This window comes from Paramormyrops kingsleyae, chromosome 4, assembly GCF_048594095.1.
Source record: "Paramormyrops kingsleyae isolate MSU_618 chromosome 4, PKINGS_0.4, whole genome shotgun sequence".
Classification (NCBI taxonomy): domain Eukaryota; kingdom Metazoa; phylum Chordata; class Actinopteri; order Osteoglossiformes; family Mormyridae; genus Paramormyrops; species Paramormyrops kingsleyae.
In genome coordinates this window covers 4559084-4581438 of record NC_132800.1, presented here as the reverse complement: position 1 = coordinate 4581438, position 22355 = coordinate 4559084, and the positions used below count along the sequence as shown (strand labels likewise).

At 45.4% G+C, this 22355-nt stretch overlaps 1 long non-coding RNA gene across 1 annotated transcript in view; it reads right to left on the bottom strand.

Moving 5' to 3' along the window:
* LOC111850888 (uncharacterized) overlaps positions 1 to 15725 on the bottom strand; it is a 92005-nt gene extending 76280 nt beyond the window's left edge. The window contains exons 1-4 of the long non-coding RNA XR_011990184.1: positions 15470 to 15725; positions 3243 to 3425; positions 3027 to 3131; positions 1316 to 2077 (exon numbers count right to left, since the gene is read on the bottom strand). This is a non-coding gene — a long non-coding RNA (uncharacterized lncRNA). The remainder of the gene's footprint in view (positions 1 to 1315; positions 2078 to 3026; positions 3132 to 3242; positions 3426 to 15469) is intronic.
* Between the last annotated feature and the right edge of the window lie 6630 nt (positions 15726 to 22355).

The following is a 22355-nucleotide window of genomic DNA, read 5'->3' as shown; positions in this document are numbered from 1 at the left end:
AATAAATAGAAATAACACTGTGGGTGAATATGGCCACTGTGATATTTGTTGAATGTTGAGGCAATGAATTCAGCAGATTGTCCGTCTTATGCTGCAGAAGTAAGACTCTCGCATGTTACTCTCTCGGTAAGGCTATGCCGGTATGCTTAGCACCCACTAGAAAAAGTAAACAGGCTCTTCCACTGACTCTTGGCAAAAATAACACACCATGGGGCAGAGAAACCAGAAATGGCACGACAAAATATACAGTACTGACATTTATAAAGGAAAGCTGAAGAAGGTCACTGTTATCTTTGGGGAACAGAAGGTCTACCAAGACATATTTCATTAGGGAAATGAATAAGTAAATATTAGGGCTAACGATTCGATTAGCATAGGATCATTTATGTGTTTTATGATTTATTTAAATTCAGCTTATTTCATTAAAACTTTATTACACTCTGGAAGTTTACGCGATAAATATGTGAACGTCACGGAATGTAGAACATGATGTTTACTGTGCCACCTCTTACTTCCTGTGTGGAATTATGGGAATTTTTCGGGCTTCCTCTGTGGAAAACTTGAGAGTGCAATTTGTAAAAACTTTAATAAAGTAGAATAATTCACACTGTTGTGGCTAGCTGCTTCTCTTAATTAAAACAATACGCCTAGAGATACATACACAAATCACATATTTACGGATCTTCTGTGGTCACATGGTTCAGTGTGGATGCCCTTCTCAGGGCATATGCTCTGCACCTCTCATGAAGAAACTGTTCTCATTGTTCAGGAAAGAGGTATTCACTAAAAGTTTGCACATTTATGATTATTTATATATATATATATATATATATATATATATATATATACACACTCAACTAAAGGATTATTAGGAACACCTGTTCAATTTCTCATTAATGCAATTATCTAATCAACCAATCACATGGCAGTTGCTTCAATGCATTTATGGGTGTGGTCCTGGTCAAGACAATCTCCTGAACTCCAAACTGAATGTCAGAATGGGAAAGAAAGGTGATTTAAGCAATTTTGAGCGTGGCATTGTTGTTGGTGCCAGACGGGCCGGTCTGAGTATTTCACAATCTGCTCAGTTACTGGGACAAATGGTAGAGTCAGAATTTGGCGTAAACAGAATGAGAACATGGATCCATCATGCCTTGTTACCACTGTGCAGGCTGGTGGTGGTGGTGTAATGATGTGGGGGATGTTTTCTTGGCACACTTTAGGCCCCTTAGTGCCAATTAGTCATCGTTTAAATGCCACGGCCTACCTGAGCATTGTTTCTGACCATGTCCATCCCTTTATGACCACCATGTACCCATCCTCTGATGGCTACTTCCAGCAGGATAATGCACCATGTCACAAAGCTCGAATCATTTCAAATTGGTTTCTTGAACATGACAATGAGTTCACTGTACTAAAATGGCCCCCACAGTCACCAGATCTCAACCCAATAGAGCATCTTTGGGATGTGATGGAACGGGAGCTTCGTGCCCTGGATGTGCATCCCACAAATCTCCATCAACTGCAAGATGCTATCCTATCAATATGGGCCAACATTTCTAAAGAATGCTTTCAGCACCTTGTTGAATCAATGCCACGTAGAATTAAGGCAGTTCTGAAGGCGAAACGGGGTCAAACACCGTATTAGTATGGTGTTCCTAATAATCCTTTAGGTGAGTGTATATGCTTTATGTTTCCTGAAAGTCCCATGTACACAACGGGTAAATATACAAACATACACAGAAAAACATTGCTTAAAATTAATACCAAAGTGGGCAAATAAAACAAATATGGTGTTTTTTTTACAGGATCTGTGTGAAACAGGGTGAAAAGCCCCTTGTCATACAATATTCATTGGCATCCATAATGTCACTTGGTGGGATTTGAATGGAGCCATGGAGAGACAGAGCTTCTCTCCATCCATCTCCAGTGCACTCCTCATTGGTCCCTTCTTTACACTCTTCTTTTGACTCCTTTCCCCTTCCTCCTCTTTCAATCAGGAACTTGTGCATGGCGGCCAATCGGGAGCCACATACCCCTGGCATCTGCCTCCCTGTCATCTAGAGAGAGGAGTGGTCTGGGGGGAGAGGGAGAGAAGAGGGAAAGAGAGCGAGGGGAGAGTAAGGGAGAGAGAGAAGGATAATTTTATTTAGAAGCCCACATTATTGAAGCAGTTTCAGTTCAGGTCAATGAGCAGACTCACGCTACAGCACAGGCTCTAAAAAACACAAACAAAAGGGGAAAAGGTGGCAGGAAGAAATAAACCCAACAGAAGTAAATATAGTTAAAACAACAGCAAAAAAATAAATAAATAATCACCATTTTCATTGATGGCAGATAACACTCCATTAATCCCCCAGATCGCCACAAACACTGGTAAACGTCCAGCCTATAGTATGCACGTTCTACCCGAAGCCCTGCAGGTAGTCCTTGCACCATCGCAGCTGAATCCACTGCATCCTGCCCTGAATTCTGGTTCCTTCTAGTCTTCCAAATGTCTAACCTAGCTGTGCCAGACAAGAAATCAATGAAAACCAACACATATTTATGACTAATATTTTGGTCCCAAAATAAACTGTTAAAAGGATGACCTCTCACCTAATACTGAGAACCAACAGGTTAGTACTGAAAATAAATAACCTACCCTTGCATTGCCCAAAGAAGTGAAAAGCTGATCCTACGCTAGATGTCTGTTCGTAGATATCGCCCCATGTTCGACACTCCATTGGAGATCAGCTGTTCACTTATCAATTGGCCTGTACCAAGAAACATAGTCCATATTTTTCAGGGCACTATAGCCAAGGTTTACACCCTTGACACTTTCACTCAAATAGTGTATGAACATTTTTTCCTTATGAGCCTCTCATCCTCTTGCCAATGCCCTGCAGCTGTAGTAACAGTCAAAGAAGGAAACTCACACTTTCGATCCTGCCTCCAATCTTTCACAACAGCTGGTTTCCATAACCCACATACTCCTGCCACCACCTGATTCTGCTGGCGATCCAATCTGAAGATGGCTCGTTTACCTGGGTCAGCTCCTGCCAGCTGTGGCATCCCTTCTGTTGGTATCTGACCTCCACATAAGGTCTCACTTTCTCCCAGCTCACTTCACTTGAGGCCTTCTCATGTAACTTGAGAGCAAAGTATAGAAGCTTGGCATCATCATCATCATTATTGATGAAAATCATCACATCATCAGCATAAGCTGAGACTGCAGCACCAGGGCCTCTGTATGTGCTTACCCTGAGGGAACCGGGGGGGGGGGGCTGTCATTGACATCCAACAACATGATGATGGCCATGGTGATTCGGGGAACCCGCCCGCATCTGCCCTGCCGTGTCCTTGGCCTGGATCACCACCTGGCTCCGCCGGTTCATGTTGGAAAGTGTCATTGGATGACACCTAATGGTGGGGTGTGGGATTGACTGGAAACACAAAATACCTTTTGTAAGTTTAGCCAAAACGTGTTTGAGTAAATTTCTTAAATCATCTGGGGGAAAACATAGCATGTGTTTGGAGATAGGTCCCTTTCAAGTGAAGGCAACTCTAGGGTTTTTTTAATGTGGGGGCATATGAAGAGCCATAATTTTCAGCCTGTAAGCTGTTTGGCCCCCGGAGAGCCCCCTCACCAATTCAGAACATACCATTGGCTAATGATAAGGTGAGCCCCTCTCAATGAATTATGGCCCTTCTTACCCATTAAAACCCATTAAAAAGCCCTTAGAATCACCCCTGGCTCTAGGTAGCTGTTAGGCTCGGGATAATTTGTGGAAGCCAGCTTGATACTCCTTTTCTCTTTTATACATCTCAGCTGTCCTCAGCTGTTTTTTTCCTTCTTGGGCTTTTGTTCTGTCTCAGGAAACCAGAATTGCTGGTTGTGACTGACATTTTTCGCCAACACAAATCTCTTGAGGTGATTTGCTTCACCACTGATTTTGAGTTCTTGACTTTAATGCGCTTCAGCCGATTGTTCACTATTCCCAACGGCGTGCAGATGTTTTTATTCAGTAATAGGTCTATGTATGAATATTTATATGTTTTTGTGCCCTTCTAATGATTCGGAAATATCAGCCACCTCTGGTGATTGTCATAGTCCTCTTTATAGGGTGCTCTGTCATTTTACCATCGAGACACAGCTGTCTATGGGAGGGGACCCGCTGTTTATCTTCAAGTACTTTTAAAGGCTACCTGTCAGAATGACAGGAACTTTGTTTAAATGCCAGCTGGAGGAAACGGTACATTTTCTTGACATTAAATCCTGCTTGTGTTTCAGAAGTTGGTATTTCTTCTAAGAAAACATGAGAGGGTCAAACGAGCAGAAGACCATAAACCGGGAAACAAACTGTTGGTCACAAACAGTCACTACAGTAAATGTGAAATACACAACTGCCTTATTTAGGACAAGCTACAATCTTCTAACTCTGCTCACTAGCTATTTGGTTAGTTTTTTTAACATCTGGGGGTGGGTGATGTTATCCTCCTTCCCTCAGCTGGGGGGCAGCAGCACAATGGGGAACACTCCCCTAGCTGTTACAGGTTATAATGCCTACGAGCCCCTCCCTGGTGTAAAGCGGTTTGGACGCAGCCCAGAAGGCAGAAGATGGAGCCAGCGAGGAGGACAGGGGACAGGGGACAGCTCAGTGAATGCCGGCCATGTCACCGGTGAGGGAGATGACTGGGTGTTTAAGGCAAACCGTGTCTCATATTTTATACAAACAATCACCATCCGCTGCCCTAATGCTCTTTTTGATACCACTTTGTGTAGACGTGTTTCCTCCAAATGGACTGTGGTCCGGTGGAGTGGCGAGGTAAGAGGACCAGCACCTGCGATGTGGGTGTGGGTGACTCAGTAGTCTCCATGGCAACAGACTGCTACCCCCACATGCCTATGGATGGCTTGGGTAAAGAGCTCTGGCTGATCCGCCCCAAGGCAGATGACCATGTATGTAATTAAATAGGCCCAGGTAGGCGAATTTTGGAGAGCAAGGCATTTCCAGGGAAGATGTCCGTGTGACAGCCTGGGGATTATTTAAAGGACAATGCACTGTAGCTGACAGGATGCTGACAGCAGTCCCAGGCTAATAGCCTTGGCTGCATTGCTGCCCACATTCTGCAGGGGGCGACACTAAGCAACCCAGCCATTTGCACTACCATCTACCTACAAGATCTTCTTTTCACTACATTTGAGGGAGTTAATGATAAGACCCTTAAAAGGATGAATTTTGGTATATTTCTCAAATGTGTTTATCATTCAAGATTCAATTCAAGATTCAAAGAACTTTATTAATGACCTTTATTAATAAGTCACTTTATTTATTAATCAGAGGATGTAGCCAGTATACCTCCCAGTAAAAGGGGCATACTATGAGTGTGCTTCTCTCGCTGGACTGGGATAAGAGGCAGGCATCTGCAGGAGCGTGTCCGAGACAGAGAAAGGGAGGGAGTGGGAAAAAGGAAGGGAGGGCGAGAGACAGAGAGAGGATGGAGGAGCAGTAGGATGTTGCACTTCACTAACAAAGTACATTAAGCAGTGCCTCAATGACTACAGTATACGCCTGGTTCTCGGCAGGACAGGCAGCCTCCCCCTCCCTGCACCATAAACCGGCTGGGTGGCGGAATGGCATCCCCGCACCAGATGGTCACTGCAGGGTCAGTTAAGTCCCGCCCTGTTTAAGCACTCCTGCTTGCCGTCTGTCACTGCCCTGCCGGAGCAAAGCCGGCTGGCCTGGGGCCGCTTGCCGGTATCGACCTGTTTGGGTCTCGCTGGATCGCCGCATTATCCTCTTCATTCCCTGACAATCTGTCACCTTCGTTCTTTGTTTACCGGATCAGATCCGACTGGAGTAAAAGATGCCAGTGGCTCCTCTCCCAATGAGGCCACTCAGGTTTATGATTCAACGTGGGAAACAGCAGTGATGTGTTCAAGACCATCTGATTTGAGATCAAGACAAGATCAAAACTCATCCAACCTAAGAGCAAGTCAAGACCAAGACCTATCCCAACCAAGACTAAGACAATATCTAGACTTTTAATCGAGACCAAAACAAGACTAAGACTTCAAAATTCACAATCAGAATTTAGATATTTTTTTGATAGAGTGCACCCAAATTGGGGCTATATTTTCATTTATGTAATTCCCAAACACTCTATTATTGAAAAACGTTAATGTTTACATACTCTAAATAATAATGCAGATGTTTTAAAAAACACACAATATAACAGAATCACATACAAAGCCCTCCCCCAGTTCCCTGACAGTGATAGTAAATTGCAACTCTAACAAACAACACTAAACAATGAACACTACCAACAATGTCCAAAACAGTCCAGCATAACAAGGGCAGTTGATGATGGATGAATGAAAGAAATACCTTAAGATCAGCTCTCTGAAAGGAACGTACCAGTTCCTGATGTGGCGTGAGGGGATTGGGAGCTGGGCCATAGCCAGGGTTTGAAAAATAGCGAGGTCTGGGACCTGAGGGTGAACGGGTTTGTGGGGGGTGGGTCTCATCAAACACACATTACATACAGGAGGCTTGTTTTCTGGGGTATAAATGAGAGTTCATATCAATTAACTGATAGTTTATGTTACAGCAAATTATGTGGGGCTATTATATGAATGAGCCTTACTGAATGAATTTAGGTCAATATCATAAGAACATTACAGGGCAGTAAAATATTATGGGTACGACGTATGTAATTTAAGGTTATTTCTAACCATATATAAAGATAAAAATGAAAGAGAAATACTTGATATTAACAAATCATTACACGCCAAAATCAAATACACTTGCTTTGATATCCAAATTTGGCTTTGAAATGTTTCTATGGACACTATTACTGATACCATACCCTTCATAAGTTGTTTATAATTTTTTTTTATTAATGACATTATATGCTGCGGCTTCCCCCTCCTCCTTGCCTTCGCTGGTGTCCCCTCCGACTCCCTCCTTGTCTCCTCCGTCTGTCCCTCATCCTGTCTCCTTGTTCCCATTGTGGTCCCCCCCTGCTCCCTCCTCCCAGTCGCCTGCGGCCCCTCCGGCCGCCGCCCGTCGCCCGTCTGGGCTCCCTCGGCTCCCATTTTTCCCCCGTCCGTTCCTGTCTGGTCTCCCTTGTCTGCTCCTGGTCCCTTTGTCCCTCCTGTCTCTGCTCTTCGTCCCCTTGTCGTGCCTCCGTTCACTCCTGGTCCTTTTGTTCCTCCGTTCTCTGTGCCCTCTGTCTCTCCCTTCCTGGTCTGTTTGTCTGCGTTCCCTGTTCTGTGTCAGGTCCTGTCCTGGCTTTTGCCCTTGTGCCTGTTTTGTGTTTCCGTCCTGTTTCCTGTGCCCCAGTGATGGTTTTGGTTTTGTCTTTCAGGTCCTGTTTCCTCGGTCTCGTCTCGTCCATCGCCTCTCCTGGGGCGCGCCCAGTGTGTGTGCCTTTGGGGGGGGGGTTCTGTCACGTCCGGCTCGTACGATCCTCATGTGTGCCACGCCCCCGTCATTACCTCGTGTTAGTTCCTGATTGTGATCACCTGTTGCTTGTTCAGTTCAGCCTGTCTGGTGTATTTAGTCCGTGTCTAAGTCTGTATGCGTCAGATCTGTGGTGTAATGTTACGTATTGTTCGACGTTCCTTGCTGTGTGCCTCTGTCTCCCTGAAACCCCGCTTGTCCGTATCTACGGCTCCGCTCACCTGCTTCTCCGCTCGCCCGCTTGCCGAACTGTGACAGTATGGACCTCGATGACCTCATATCTGGCTACAGCCCTGATTTGGAGTGATCCCCAGCCAATGACGTATCCACTCAAGACGAATTCACACGGACAAGCAGGCACAAGACAGCACATACATCCAGATGGAACCCACTAAACATTGGACGTCGGATAGGCGTGCAGATCATGTCTATATTAGGTCCGTCAGTCCATGACCTATTCTGGACATCTATACAACGTCCAAATTAGGTCCACAATTTGAACGTCCATCCATGACCCAACTTGCACGTCAATATGACATTCAACATTTGAACATAATTTTTTTGACGTTATTTGGACGACTATGACAGGTGCAGGAAATATAGTTTTATTTACAAATATCAACATTGTTGTTATCAACATAATAAATGTGAATACAGATGATTATTTCGAAACAAACATGATTTATTATGCCAATGCGTACGTATTTTATGTGCATTTGCGCTGGTATGACAATAAATTATATCGTGCATTGTTTTTTATGTTCGTTCTGAAAACCATGTGAAAACTGAGTAGTGCAGAGCAGCTGTAACAGTTTTATCCACGTCCCTCGCGGACACTTTTGTGCACGTGCAGAACGCGGGATTTCAAAATCTGGCAGCAGCTTGATGCCCAGTCGAACAAATTAACATCCAGCTTGCTAAACCAGGTTAATGCTAAATTATGTTTTTTACTTTTCATGATACTTTAGCTCTGTACTGTTCTGTTGTATACACTGTCGCACCGGCGGGGCTCATGTCCCAGCATGCCCCGCGTGCAGTTGTAAATAGCCATTGTTGTGTTGTTGCTGTTATTGTTAATTAAGGTAATTCCTTATTGTTGCGCATGTGTTTACATGTGTCTTGTGTGTACCCGGTCTGATCCTCGTGTGTAATTAGCTTACACAAATGTCCCACCGTGGATGCGTCTTACAGTTCGTTGTCTGACAACCTTGTGTTTCTTGCATATAATTATGTTTGGTGCTCTTTGGGTGCCTGATGTAATCCTTGTACGGATTATTAATTGAGTGGGTGTTTCCCCGACAGGATAGTCTCCGTGTTTCTCTGCTCGCGATACCTCCATCTGCCCGTCGCAGCAGTGCGTTATTTAAATTTAAGTTTTAATTGAAAGCATGGTGAAATTATTCATTTATATATGAATTTAGTCGAGACACGAAATACACAATGTCTAAAATTAGTCTGCTTTTGGTATTATAAGACGTCCACAACGACCACATTTGGACTATAAATAGCTCATACATGGAGGTCCCACGGCCGTCAATACTAGACGTTCATTAGACGTCAAAAAAAGACGTCGCCTGGCGTTACAAAACAACCCCTTCAGTGGACCAAAATTGGACGTCCAAAAACGACATATTAAAGATGTCATTCCGACGTCACTATGCGCAGTGGGAAACTGCAATCAAAGGTGGTTGAGTTGTCATTCAGTTGAGTGTGAGACACCAATGAACAAATAGATGGATGATCGCGATCTCCCCGGCATCTTTCATATTCATTTTTCATGGGGCGACTTGCTCAGTATCTCTTCCCAGCAGCCCCTGCACCCTCTGAAGCTTCCCAATAGCATTACCGCAGGGGCAGCTGGGAGATGTAGTACATTATGCAGGACATGAATTTTGCATATCGATTCAGATAATATGTTTTGTAATATTTTGAGACTTACAGTATGACCAAGACCAAGGAAAGATCAAGATAAAATGGGTTCAAGACCAAGACAAGGGTGAGACCAGGTCAAGCGGTCTCAAGACCGGTCTCGAGACCAAGACCGGATCTCGAGAGCTACAACTCTGTGAAACAGAAACCTCTATTCCAGCTCATGATTGCTAGAAAACTACATCTGGTAAATGAAATAACAAGAGCTGCCTGGACAGCACAGAATAGAAGCTTTCATCATTAGTTTTTTTTTTCACCTGAATGGAAAATCCTGCACAGAACAATCCTTCTTTTTGAGTTACAGGGTCATGCCCTTATGGAAGGAATGTTGCCAAGGTCCAGATTAATAAACCAGAGCTGGCCACTGCATCCCAGCCCAGTCGTCACCGTGGAGATGATCACCCCTTGTAAATCCAGGCATCCTTGATCTCCTGGCAAAGTAATAAACCAAAAACCGAAAAATCCCGTACCGGTTTTGGGGCAGCTGCTGTTCTGACATGATATTCTCTTGGCCCTGTTCCAGCCTCCCAATCACTTTGTCTCAAATTTGGCCTTTAATCCATCCAGACTGTCGCCAATCTTCTGTGGAAAAACACACGCACACGTGTGCTATCACCCCCCCCCCCCCCCCCCCCAATCCCTAAGATGGCTCTACCCTGCCATCTTAATTATACACCTGACCACTGTAACCAGTTCTTTTTAAAAGATAAATATTAAAAAAAAGAGAGAGAAAAGAACACTTAATTTCCAGTAAATTAAAACAAATATAGGTAAAAAAAAAATCAATGGAAAAAAGCTTTCATGGGAAGTAGAAACCTCACACCATGCACAGGCCAGAACACTGTCCACATGCCAACAGCAATCACACTATAATTAAACATCCTGGGTACTTAAACAGTGCTTCAAAGGGAGGTGTAAGATTTTTTAGACGTATACTTTCCTCTGATTACTCAACAATGAGATTTGTAATTTTGGTGTTAGATGGGAGGTTGAGAGTTTTAGACCTGAGAATATTAGCAGTGACAGAAGTGATGTTAGGATAATGTGGTTGTTTTTCAGGTGTTGGGCTAGGCCCCTTAGTTCCAGTGAAGGGGACTCTTAATGCTTCAGCATACCAAGACCTTATGGACAATTCTATGATTCTGTCATGCCCCGCTCGTCTGCTCCTTCCGTGTGCCATGCCCCCCTCATCTACCTCATGTGGATTCCCTGTGTTTACCAGCTGTTTCCTGTTATAGTCATTAGTCCTATGTATTTAAGTCTGCATTAGGTATGTTTTCCCCAGTCCGGTCATTAACGTCGTTTAATCATTGTGTCCTGTTCCGAAGTGTGTTTTCTCCTTGATTAAGTCCTCGTTACCCGACCTCCCGACTCTTGCTCCTGTTTCCTCGGTTTGTGCCTGCACAAGTCACGACAGATTCCCACTTTGTGGGAACAGTTTGAAGAAGGCTCTTTTCTGTTCCAGCATGACTGTGCTCCAGTACACAAAGCAAGGTTCATAAAGACATGGTTGGGTGAATTTGGTGCAGAAGAACTTGACTGGCTCACAGTGCACATAGCCTTGACTTCAACCCCTTCAAATACTTTTGGGATGAAGTTGAACAGAGATTGTCCAATATCAGTGTCTGACCTCAGAAATGATCGACGATCAATGGGCAAAAATTCCCACAGACACACTCCAAAATCTGTGGAAAGCCTTCCTAGAAGAGTGGCAGTTGTTATACCTGGAAAGGGTGGACCAATTGGCCATGTGTCCCAATACTTTTGTCAATATAATGTATGCACCTACCCTTACTTTGGTTCTCTGTCAGTCATTGTTAGTGCTGGGTGTTTTTCCCTGCTTATGGATTGCTGATGTTACATGTGTTTTGGACCCCCTGTTAAAGGTAAGTATTACTGTTACGCCAGTGTTTCCTTGAGTTTCTAGCCTTGGTTTCTTCCTCTAGCCTGTCTGCCTTTGTTTTGACCCCTCACAGTACCTTTGTTTCTGGGTTAGCATGGGTTTTGTTCATCAACCTTTTAATGCAATTAAAATAATTTTGCGATGTAGGTCTATATTACCTAGAAAAATTGCATGTCCTTTACAGTCAGTAAATAATATAGGTCTTGTTTTAAAAAGCAAATAAAGAATGAACACAATGATGATCGACTTTGTGGTCATGTCATCGGACTTGCGGCCGCATGTATTGGACACTCGGGTGAAGAGAGTGGTGGAGCTGTCTACCGATCACCACCTGGTGGTGGGTTGGCTCCGCAGGTGGGGGAGGAAGCCGGTCAGACCTGGAAGACCCAAGTGCGTAGTGCGGGTCTGCTGGGAACGTCTGGTGAAATCCCCTGTCAGGAGGAGTTTCAACTCCTACCTCCGGCAGAACTTCTCCCATGTCCCGAGGGATGCGGGGGACATCGAGTCCGAATGGGCCATGTTCCACGCCTCCATTATGGAGGCACCTGACCGGAGCTGTGACCGTAAGGTGGTCGGTGCTTGTCGCGGCGGCAATCCCCGAACCCACTGGTGGAAAACGGCGGTGAGGGATGCCATCAAGCTGAAGAAGGAGTCCTATTGGGCCTTTTTGGCCTGTAGGACTCCAGAAGCAGCTGATGAGTACCGGCGGGATAAGCGGAACGCGGCTTCAGCGGTCGCTGAGGGAAAAACTCGGGTATGGGAGGAGTTTGGCGAGGCCATGGAGAACGATTTCCGGACGGCTTCGAGGAGATTCTGGTCCACCATCCGGTGTCTCAGGGTGGGAAAGCAGTGCAGCATCAACACTGTTTATGATGGGGATGGTGCACTGCTGACCTCAGCTCGGGACGTCATGGGTCAGTGAAAGGAAAACTTAGAAGACTCCTCAATCCCACTGACACGCCTTCCAATGAGGAAGTAGAGTCTGGGGACTTGGGGGTGGACTCGCCTATCTCTAGGGCAGAGGTCGCTGAGGTGGTTAAAAAGCTCCTCGGTGGCCGGGCCCGGGGGGTGGATGAGATCCGCCCGGAGTTCCTCTAGGCTCTGGATGTTGCGGGGCTGTCTTGGTTGACACGCATCTGCAGCATCGCGTGGAGATCGGGGGCAGTGCCTCTGGATTGGCAGACTGGGGTGGTGGTCCCCCTCTTCAAGAAGGGGGACCGGAGAGTGTTTTCCAACTATAGGGGGATCACACTCCTCAGCCTCCCTGGTAAGGTCTATTCGGGGGTGATGGAGAGGAGGGTCAGTAGGAGCAGTGTGGTTTTCGCCCTGGCCGTGGGACAGTGGACCAGCTCTATACTCTTGGCAGGGTCCTGGAGGTTGCGTGGGAGTTTGCCCAAACAGTGTACATGTGCTTTGTGGACTTAGAGAAGGCATTCGACCGCATCCCTCAGGGAATCCTGTGGGGAGTCCTGTGGGGAGTGCTCCGGGAATATGGGGTGCCGGGCTGCCTTATAAGGGCTGTTCGGTCCCTGTACAACCGGTGTAAGAGCTTGGTCCGCATTGCCGGCAGTAAGTTGGACTCGTTCCTGGTGAGGCTTGGACTCCACCAGGGCTGCTCTTTATCACCGATTCTGTTCATAACCTTTATGGACAGAATTTCTCGGTGTAGCCAGAGCATGGGTGTCCGGTTTGGTGACCTCAGGATTAGTTCTCTGCTTTTTGTAGATGATGTGGCCTCATCAGACCGTGACTTTCGACTGTCACTGGAGCAGTTCACAGCCGAGTGTGAAGCGGCTGGAATGAAAATCAGCACCTCCAAATCCAAGACCATGGTCCTCAGCCGGAAAAGGGTGGAGTGATCTCTCCGGGTCGAGGAGGAGGCCGTTCCCCAAGTGGAGGAGTTTAAGTATCTCAGGGTCTTATTTACGAGTGAGGGAAGGATGGAGCGGGAGATCGACAGGCGGATCGGTGCGGCATCAACAGTGATGCGGGCGCTGCATCGGACTGTCATGGTGAAGAAGGAGCTGATCCAAAAGGCAAAGCTCTCAATTTACCAGTCATTCTACGTTCCTACCCTCACCTATGGTCACGAGCTGTGGGTAGTAACCGAAAGAACGAGATTCAAGCAGCCAAAATGAATTTCCTCCGCAGGGTGGCTGGGCTCTCCCTTAGAGATAGGGTGAGGAGCTCGGTCATTCGGGAGGGACTCAGACTAGAGACGCTGCTCCTCCGCATTGAGAGGAGCCAGATGAGGTGGCTCGGGCATCTGCTTAGGATGCCTCCTGGACGCCTCCCTGGTGAGGTGTTCCAGGCATGTCCCACTGGGAGGAGCCTCCAGGGAAGACCCAGGACATGCTGGAGGGACGATGTCTCTCGGCTGGCCTGGGAACGCCTCGAGATTCCCCTAGAGGAGCTGGAGGAAGTGGCCGGGGAGAGGGAAGTCTGGGTTTCCCTGCTGAGACTGCTGCCCCCGCGACCTGACCTCGGATAAGCGGAAGTTATTGGATGGATGGATGGATGGATGAATGGATGGACAATTTAAATCAATCTAAAGGAAGACTTAGTTTTACTTTCCTCAAACTGGCACTTAGATTGGCTGGCCAGTTTCAGTTGTTGTTGTCCGTTTGTTGCAAATATTGATTCAAACTGATTAAACTGCCACATCTTGGTAATAAACAGTCCTTTTCTGTCTAAACAATTATACACAATGAGTAAAATATGTATATAGACTATGTAAGATATCTTTTTTTATTTTAACAAATATATATTTTTCATTTTCTTTATTTTATGCTATATATAATTGCATTGTACAGATGTTGAACGTGCAGAATCCAATCCATGTCCATCATTTATCATTTTCAACTAAAATGGCCAACGTCATATTAACTGCACGTAATCTAGTGATGCATGAAAAACAAACCAAGACAGGCACTGTAAAACCCCTTCAGATCCTCAAATGAAATTATAATTATGTGTTAAAGGTCCATTCAACGATCCCCCATCCCACTGTGGGGCACGCGAGCCCGGGACTGCGCTCGTGCAGCTGTCCCCTCTGTCCCACAGGGACCTCTGGCATCACATCACAACACGCGCTGAGTCCTTTTCTCCTTTCATCCCCTCCCTCCAGCCACAGCATATAATGCGCATGTTTGCAGCGCTTGCATTTTCCCCGAGCCGGGGATATTCATCCGCGCAAATTTAGCGTAATTTATGTTGCAAGGTGCCCCTTATATATTAATGTCGACCCGAACCAGTCCAGTGTACACGGGGGGCAGGGCGTTTAAACACCCAGATCACGGCCACACTGCTCCACAGCCCCGGAAAACTCTGACAGAGATCCCCATGACAAACCAGTTTCTTCCCCCTATCGTGAAAGACCCATTACAGTACAGTGCTGCATTTTATATGCACGATCCCTCATCTTCTGGCCTTTTGCATGCATGCGCCTCTTTAATAACTAAAACAATGCAAGCCAGCCATGTGGAAATCGTATGTTGCAGGATGGTCCATGTGTAACCCTAACCCCACCACTGGAGTTCCATCCCAACCCCTGGACAGGATGGTAATGAAAACCCATTTTGATGTTTCCACCTATCTGTACATAGAAAGCAGAATCAAATGGGGGGGGTGGGTAAAACGATAACAGACTTGGGGTGGAGGTGGTGAGGAGGTACAGGCCATAGTTACCAGTGATTATAAAACGTGCAAATATAGACTCCACATGATTCCCAATGAGTTTTTTTTCCCACACTCAGATGATGGTAGTAATATGCAATTTCCATCTTAATAACTGAATAAATACTATTACTGTAAAGTGAGAGGTACCCTACATCCTATGTGTACATTTTCCATTTACTGCATACAACTGGGCAAATGAGTGATATGGTCTTTTAAGAACGATATAAATCTTTAAATTGTGCATACGGTTTAACGCATGCTCCAGCATTAAAATGCAATATCTGGGGCACAGTGTGTTTTATCTCGTGCGGACCGCAGAGGCAGGTGCGAGGCGCGTGCATAGCGCATACATGCTATAACTCCCGTATACAGATGCATGTTTTAACCCCATATTAAGACTCGCGGCAGCCCGCATTTGCTCTCTCCATATGCATTCTTCCCCAAAGTGCCCGGAAGAATCGTCGGGCTTTAAGACGAAGGGAAAGTGGGGATAAACTTGCTTGTCACTTACCGGTGTCCAGCTGGGAGACTCTCCTTAAACGCTGAGAGGTGCGGAGCGGTACGGAGCCCTTCACTGCTGCATAACCTCTGTGGCTTGCAGTCCCCTGCCCAGCTGCGTCTCTCTCTCTCTCTCTCTCTCTCTCTCTCTCATTCACTCCCTCTTTCTATCTCCCTCTGTATCTCTCTAACCCCCTGCCTCCCTCCCTCCTCCCCTCTGTGTCCCGCAGCATCACTTTCAGTGGCAGGGAGGCTGAGACGGAGGGGAAACTCTGCTCCTTATTGGCTGCCATTCTCAAGTCCCCAGTAAAGATGGAAAAAAGAAAGAGGGAAAAAAAAACAAAACAGACACAAAAGAAGGGAGGAGAGGTCCCCCCTCTGAATTTGTGGCTGCAGCCAGTAAACAAAATGCAATGTTGCAGTCGCGCAGAAGCCGGTGGGGACAGTCGCTCCTGCAGCCAAAGCATTTTCTAATGCATTTTAAAACGACTGTTTGGTGAAGGCTTTTACAGCTGCGGCATGGTGAATAACTGCCCCGTGAGACGCCTAAGGCTGAGCACTTCTGTCACAGAACGCTTCCTGCCTTTAATGTAAACGTCCAGGGAAGCCCCCTGTCACTGCTGGTCAGCCCCGAAGCTGATAGCAGAATTACAAGGTCCAGCAATAACCTGAATGTGGTCAAAATTAGCCTCAGGATTTTCTGTGTGGGATCTTCTGATGTTTCCATGTCTCTGCTCCCCCCCCCAAGAAGGTCCAAAAGTGTGGTACTTCAAGGTGTTGGTTTTATACTGACATAAAAACTGGTACCGGCGCCAAATGACAACTTGTACTGATTTGCAAAAATGGCTGTAGTATATTACAGAGCAGGGTGACGTGCGATATTGCATGTTATGGATATCCAATTCTTACACAGCTTCAAACGCACCGCCAAGGGGCTGATCATATAAGAAATGGTAAAAGACCCCACGAATTGAGTTTGTACGATGGAACCTGCAGTGGCAGGTCCTGAATGAACAGGTCCTGCAGCATTTGAAACCAATTTCATGCTCCCAACTTTGTAGGAACAGTCTGGGGATGGCTCCTTCCAGTTTCAACATGACTGCACACCAATACTTTTGGCAATATAGTGTATATGCTGTCAGACACTGTCAGGGAACCAGTAAAATAAATGGGATACAGAGGTGGATTTAAATTATTTAATGACAAACAGCATACAGTGTTTTTGTTTCATAGTTTTCTCTGTCCAAAAGAAGGACGCTGCACTGCTTGTCATTTAAAATGTCCTTCTCTGTGCATCCGTGTGGGACCATAGCTTAATGAAGTATTCCACATGAGCCCAATTGGTTGGGAATGATAACTCAGATCCTGTGAGAGACGTCACCAATGTGCCTCTTTAGAAAACATGTATGTAGCTACAGTGTTTCAGCTTCCAATCCAGGGTGTATTAGGATGTTCATACCCATTTATACATGTTACTGGAATTGCTTATATAACTTATCTTTATATAACTTGGGAGGCATAAAGGAAGATGGTGGTGTCTGTCAAAGAGAAATGACTGCAAAGTGGACATGACAAAAATAATGCTGCTCACGTGTGTGTTGCACAACATTTGTGAAGAGAATTGTGACTTGTTTGTGAAGAGCATTTGAACGTGGAGTCCTCAGTGTTTTACCCGAGACTGGCCAGCAAGAAGGAAGTGAAGTTCTAGCTATATTAATGGATTGCTTCAATGCCCAGGAAAATTGATGCGTTCCAGAAATTAAAGTGAAAATGTCTTGGAGTGTACACATTTTAAATTGATGTGTTAAGTCTGTGATTGCTGAAAATAAAGCTGCTCTCTAAAAGCAAAAGCATTTTATGTGCACAATTGATAAATGAAGACAAAGCTATAAACAAAACGCTTTATTGAAAAGTCCAGAGTGCTACATCCCAATAAATTAGACAAGTCTTTGCCATGCCCTAACTATTCTTTCTCCGTAGCTGAAACCATCTGCTCCATGATGCCCAGCACAGCCGATGTCGTGTTTCCTCTTTGACCAGGCAGTCATTGCTCTGCTCTGGTCCAGGAATCACTCATCTGATTGCTCAAAATAGTCCAACAGCTCCTGTCTTTCTGGCTTCCTTTTCCCTCTGAAGAACATAGCAGTGCTGAAAAAACATTCAATTCACGAAAGGCTGTCTGCGGCTGTACTGCATGAAGTGTCCTCCTTTTACCTCTTCTGGCTACAGCGGGCCTTCTACAGTACATGGTGATGACTGTGGAGTTCCACTGGTACATGAAGTAGAACCAGTATCTTCAGGAGCGTCGGTACCTTTAGATGAATTTGGGAAAATTAAATCAAAGCACACGAAAATGAACCCCACCTTTTACTTATGTATCGTCACATTCATAGTCATAGGACAGAATGATATTGTGGCGTTGGGCAGACCGAGGCATCGTGGGAGCAGAGAAAGACACAGACACTTGCTTGCCCGGGAGAACACGCTCTTTATTCGCAGTCCTTAAAAGGACTAAATCAGGCATCCAACGAGCAGCGAATCAAAAACCCAGACGGGAAACACAAGGTTGTCAGACGCTGAACTGCAAGATGCACACATGGTGGGAGGTTTGCACAAGCTAAACACCGGCAAGTATATCCGTTTGTTTACCTCCTCTGACTTCTGTGGGTGCCGTCGGCTTCACTGAATTTCCCTAGATGCAGTGTTGTCATCAAGATTGTCGATTTTTTTTTAAAAAGCTAAATTAAACGTGTGTACTATGAAGAAGCTTATCGCTAAGCACGTTGTGCAGCAGGTACAAATTTATTCTGGATTATGGTTGTTTTCTTTCTCCACCACTTTATCTTGGTTCTTTTTTTTATCCTTTTTAACTTTTTAAAATTAGTTTGTTATTTGGTGTATGTGTCTGCGATAGCCTGCGTCCTCCAATCGCGACCCTATTTCTCCATATACCTTACTTCAGTGCATGCTTTCTAATTAATGTTGCATCACAGTTGATGACCATGTAGCTAACTCGGGCATTTGTTTCGTCCACTAACCACTGGCTTAATTTTTCGCTGTTTTCCATCATTGATATAGCAATTTGGAAGCCCAACTTCTCTGTGGTGCTGTGCTGGAGCCGTTATTTCTGGGCTTTTTGGAAATGCACAGAACCAGGGCCGCGCTGGGACAAAGCCCAGCACCGTGTTGGTGGAAATGAGGCTTTAGGGTCCTTGCGCTGTCTGTACTATGTGGTTGCATTGCTTGTCCTTTATTTGCATTGTCTGTTCTGTGTGTTTGCACTGTCTGTACCGTGTATTTGTATTGTCTGTACTGTGTGTTTGTATTGTCTGTACTGTGTGTTTGTATTGTCTGTACTGTGTTTCCACTGTCTGTACTGTGTGTTTCCACTGTCTGTACTGTGTGTTTGCACTGCCTGTACTGTGTGTTTGCACTGCCTGTACTGTGTGTTTGTATTGTCTGTACTGTGTTTGCACTGCCTGTACTGTGTGTTTGTATTGTCTGTACTGTGTTTGCACTGTCTGTACTGTGTGTTTGTACTCTCTTTGCTGTGTATTTATACTGTCTGTGCTGTGTGTTTGCATTGTAAGTTTTTCTTTCATTCAGATCTGTATTGTTTCTGTCATTAGCACGCTCATTATTGTTTGTATCTTTAGGACGCAAAAGTCATATATATGCAGTAGTTGTAATTCCTGATAAATCTGATGCTCAGGAATTGCCCAAACTCTCTGGCACTGGTCCTGATTTATCCTTCAATGAGTTGGTTTTCATTAAACTGTTCTGAATTCCCAATGGTGAGTTCAGTGTCTCCATTTTTGATTTTGTATTCACATCGTTGCCCCTGTGACATTATTGGCGAGCCCCTTTGAATCCCAACGTACAGTTTGGCTGATCCACAGATCAAACAACTGCTTACTATCCATTTTTGCCAAAAAGCACAGCATCTCGAGACAAATATAAAGTCAGATAAGAAAACAATGATATGGGCAGGACTTGGGGGGGGGGGGGGGGGTTAAAGGTAGATGACTGTGACAAATAATGGTGTGAGAGGAGTATATCTCTGAATGGTGCATCTGAGCCTGGGGGCAAGGTAGGCCTCTGTATAGCTGACTCTGAGCAGCACCTCTGAGCCTGTGGGAGAGGGGGGCTTAGGACACTTTATATCTGACTCTGTGGGGTGGGGTGGGGTGGGGGGTATGTGGGAGGACACTGTACTTCTGACTCTTAACAGCACTTCTGTGCCTGGGGGGACAGTAGGACTCCGTATATCTGACTCTGAGCAGTGCCTCTGAGCCTGGGGGGACAGTTGGACCCCGTATATCTGACTCTGAGCAGCGCCTCTGAGACTGGGGGGACCCTAACCCTAACCCCATTGTCATGATTCAAAGGAGAGGCTCTGATTATACACCAATATGTAGGGGCCCCACTCAGAAGCCCCCCCCAACCCTCCTCAGTTGTTTCAGAAACTAAATTATTCTATAGAGTCATAGGATTCTAGCTGGCTAGCCGCTTAGCAGAACACACTGCTTCAGCATATTCTAAATAAGGAACATGTTTATTTGGTGTAGTGACTGTTTGTGCCCAACAGGGGGCCCCAAACCTCAGGAGCCCCACATAGACGTGTGGTTTGATCATGAGTGACTGTAAGCACTGATGCTGCCTGTATGTTAAACAGGATAACTGTGTGATTAACCAAACGGTCTTCATTTGGTCTTTCACAAAAGCAGAACAATGTCGATCTATGTCACAGTGCTAGTCCATAGAGAACAAGAGAGTGGCCTGAGTAATGATGTCACAGTTCTTGTAATAAAAAGAGATTCTCTATGTCGTCTGGTCCAAGCTTCTTTGAATGAAAACATACCACCTTTTCCAGGCTTTTCTGAACAAAGGCATCAACAGGCCACCATAACAGAGTGACCTGGGATTCTAGCCTCTGTCACCTCCTTCATTGTCCCCAGTAGACAGGGACAACCCAACACGGTGTGTCATAAACAGCATATCTGTTTCAATTCATTTTCAGGGTTCCCCCAACCCCCCCAGAGAGGCTATCGCCTTCACAGGGATATTGATGTAATACTGGGTTTTGATCAAGACATTTCTCATTTATTTCTAAGTAGATGAGTACTGGGACCATGAATTCTCAGGTTGATTCTTCCGGTAGTTGATCTCTGCTACCATAGCCCACCCAACAGCCCCCAACAGAGGTATAAAATCACTGGAATAACCAAGGGAGGGGTGATTTTTTTTTAAACTAGGAGTGATAGATACTTTTTGCCCTCTGTTGCCTCTCCTCTCCTCTTTTCAAAAAGTGCACACAAAAACGTAATAAATTCACAGTAAATGTGATCCACAGTGTTTGTTTTTTATTTACAACTGCATGTTTCGATGGAGATACTACAACTTTAATTCCCCTGACTCTCTCCTCTGTAAGAGGAATCTCCATTCTGGAGTTCTACGATGTGTTCAGTGTATCCATCCATCATCCCCAACTGGGACCGCAGGGGGGACCAGAGCCTACCCTGGGAACAATGGGCACAGGCAGGAACTCGGGACCAAACCCAGGATCTTCTTGCTGTAAGGCAGCAGTGCCAACCACCACGCCACCATGCCACCCATGTTCAATGTATCTCCTGTCATTAATTCAGCCTAGAACCAAATCAGCACAAATCAGCACATCCTCATCCGGGCCTGAAGTGTCGCAAGCAGCACCCAAGTGACTTCCTACAGTGGGACTGAGACAGCGCTCTCCGCTCCCCGTCCGTGCCGGCTAGGAATCCTCTGATGGTAAGCGCTGGAATTATGCAAGAGGAATACATTCACAGCTTGTGACAGATTTAGGGAAAATAACCCATTCTGTCTGACATATTATGAGCTGAAACAGTCTCTTCACATGCAAGGCAACAGTCAATCTGTGAAATTGAATATTTTTTTTAAAAGGGCTGGTTTTGTGGTATCATCTTGGGAATGAATGCACTTGAGCTCAATCTGGAGAGCAAAAACTTTCTCTCTGTAACTTGCCTTTATACCTACACGTGATATATTTCAGCAGCTTTCTAAGTCGTGCTTCTGCAGAGGAAATTGAAACAATTTATCTTGCTCAATAGGAAAAAAAATAAAAAACACTGTTATATTCGCTTGCACCTCATGTTTTTTTTAGAGCTGTCGACAAATTCTGCTGGAAATACTCAGCCCACTAGCAAGTCTGATGCTCAAATGGACCCCATCCTGTTGGGTTCTTCCACTTGTTCAGTTCCACTTGTCAGGATTTCTCATTCTGTCCCTGTGCTTATCTTACTGCAGTAGGCTTTCAGGGGGAAGTTGTCCTGGTAAGTAACGAACCCAGAAGCCTCGTTAGCAAGCCTGTTGGACATGCGATTGGGGATTCAGACCCTGGAGGTCCAAGTCTCATCGTTGTGGTACCCCACAGGTCAGACACATTACAAGCCATCTAGGCCTCAGTTAACAAAAACAAAGACCTGTTTTTGGTTACTAAGGAGTCTCCTCTGTCTCTGACTCTGTTATGCCCCATGGGCAGCCTACATGTTAAAGTTTTTCCAGTAAGAAAACACTTATACTGTAAGTACAGCAAGAGAGAAAACTTTACTCTGAACTGAGTACATCCTCCTGTATCGGCAATGAGACATGAAGGTAAACATCAGAGCGTCCCCTGGTGGTTTGGTTGGAGAAGTAGTGGCGACCTTACCATAACTTCAAAACGAAAAAAAGCATTTCATCCTGTGTGCCGGATTCGCCCAGTCAAATTGTGACAGCAATGTGGGATATCATTTACCTCATTAAATATGTATGAGTGTGTCAGGATCACGTGGGGAGTCTTCAATCACTTCTCATACTGGCAAATTTTAAAAAATGCTGATCTGTCAGGAGCAAATGCTTCATTG